Source organism: Mandrillus leucophaeus, unplaced genomic scaffold, assembly GCF_000951045.1.
Source record: "Mandrillus leucophaeus isolate KB7577 unplaced genomic scaffold, Mleu.le_1.0 Scaffold1065, whole genome shotgun sequence".
Lineage (NCBI taxonomy): Eukaryota > Metazoa > Chordata > Mammalia > Primates > Cercopithecidae > Mandrillus > Mandrillus leucophaeus.
In genome coordinates this window covers 565,699-567,552 of record NW_012098821.1, presented here as the reverse complement: position 1 = coordinate 567,552, position 1,854 = coordinate 565,699, and the positions used below count along the sequence as shown (strand labels likewise).

The following is a 1,854-nucleotide window of genomic DNA, read 5'->3' as shown; positions in this document are numbered from 1 at the left end:
GGGCCACTGAGGCAGAGAAAGCGCTAGAATAAACTTATTTCTGTTTCTCTATGTGATTAAACGGTAAGTAAAATAGGGCCATAACATAATATTGTCTTGTAATATGGCTTTATGTCCTCAAGTGTGTCTGAAATATCAGTGTTCTAAGAACTGAGACTTGGAAGGAACATAAAAGAGGGTGGCTGTAATAGAAACTCCAAAATTTTGACATAGGAGGAACTTAGTGGTAAAAATCAAACAAACAATATGGTTTCAATGGGAAGTGCAGGAAGCTTATCTTGGAGTTATCTTTGCCAGACAAGAGGAGACTTTCACTAAAATTTGGAGAAGTTGTGGAAATTTTAAAAGGCACCTAATCTCCTTTTACTTTTTCCCCAAGATGGGGTCTCACTGTGTCACTCAGCCTGGAGTACAGTGGTGCGATCATAGCTTCCTCCAGATTAAAACTACTAGGCTCAAGTGACCCTCCTGAGTAGCTAGGACTATAGTCAGTGATGTGCCACCATGCCTGGATAACTATTTTTATTTTTTTGTAGAGATAAGGTCTCCCTATATTGCCCAGGCTGATCTCAAATGCCTGACCTCAAGTGATCTTCCCATCTTGTGCTACCAAAGGGCTGGAATTACAGGCATGAGCCACTGTGTCCAGACACTAAATCTTACTACTATCCTTTGACGTTGGCACTGTTCACATCACTTCACCTATCTATTGTTCATCTCAGAAATCATGAAATTGTTTATTCACAGTTACAGAAAATGCTGGGTACACTCAGAACTCTTTGTGGGATAGGGATTGGGAAATAGGACAACTCTGACAGCAGAACAAATGATCCGCCCCAGCAAAGAACAGAAAAGCAGACTTCGCAAGGTTGGAAGTCAGTCCATAGGTAACAGGATTCTAGCCACTACACTGGAATCAGAGGTGGGGGCTTCAGTTTTGGAAGAAAGAGCAGGTGAGATGACGTTATGGTTTCAAGTAATTCTAAGAACTTTGGAACAGGGACCAAAGAACAACCTGGTTGATGTATATAAAGAATTGTAATTGTGTATAAATAATTGTAATGATGTGTATAAAGAATTTAAGACATCATCTAAGAAAAGCATCCTTAGATGATGCTGAATTTTAATACTTGTTAGTAGTAAAATCTGAATCTTCCTCTACAAAATCAATTTAATTAAAAATATTTGAGTAAACTTTCTACATAAGGTACTGTACTTGGGGAAAATGCATTAGTCCCTTTTTAATTATACATATGGCTAATGGGAGGTTTATTATGTTTTTGACTGATTAGGGGTTTGCCAACTCTACCTCTTATTCTCAAAGTAATTTTGCTATTTTACTACTTCCTGTTCATAAATAATGCTACAGAGCTCTATACATAAATACATATTTTCAAGTATAAACAAGTGCAATGAACTGATTTGGAAAGCAGAAATATTTGAATATAAAAATAATCTAGCAAAATCTCTAGTCTAGTATATAGTAATAGTTCCCAATGTTTTCTCCTCACTCCTCTTTTAAAATTAGCTACCCTCTCTTCTTTCTCCCCTCAGCTTTACAAGGCTCCAGCTGTCTCTCACCTTCTTTACCTCCTGATCTGGCTTAGCAGGTACTGCCCTTTCTGTTTCAGAGTTGGCTCCATAAGCTGAGTTTTGCTACCAACAATCATTATGGGCATTTTTTCCTCTTATTTGATGTATTTTTTTCAGAAATGTGATAGAAATGACCTTTATTGATTAAAATCGCTCTAGAGGAGACTCTACAGGGTGATGAAACTGACATGTAATAAGGGCCAAGGCTTCGGCCTTCCTTAACATTTATATTGCACACTGTATCCTAATTTGTACATATCC

At 37.5% G+C, this 1,854-nt stretch overlaps 1 protein-coding gene across 1 annotated transcript in view; it reads right to left on the bottom strand.

Moving 5' to 3' along the window:
- The window catches only part of MMP26 (matrix metallopeptidase 26), a 323,658-nt gene that overhangs the window by 138,764 nt on the left and 183,040 nt on the right, over positions 1–1,854 (bottom strand). The window lies entirely within an intron of this gene.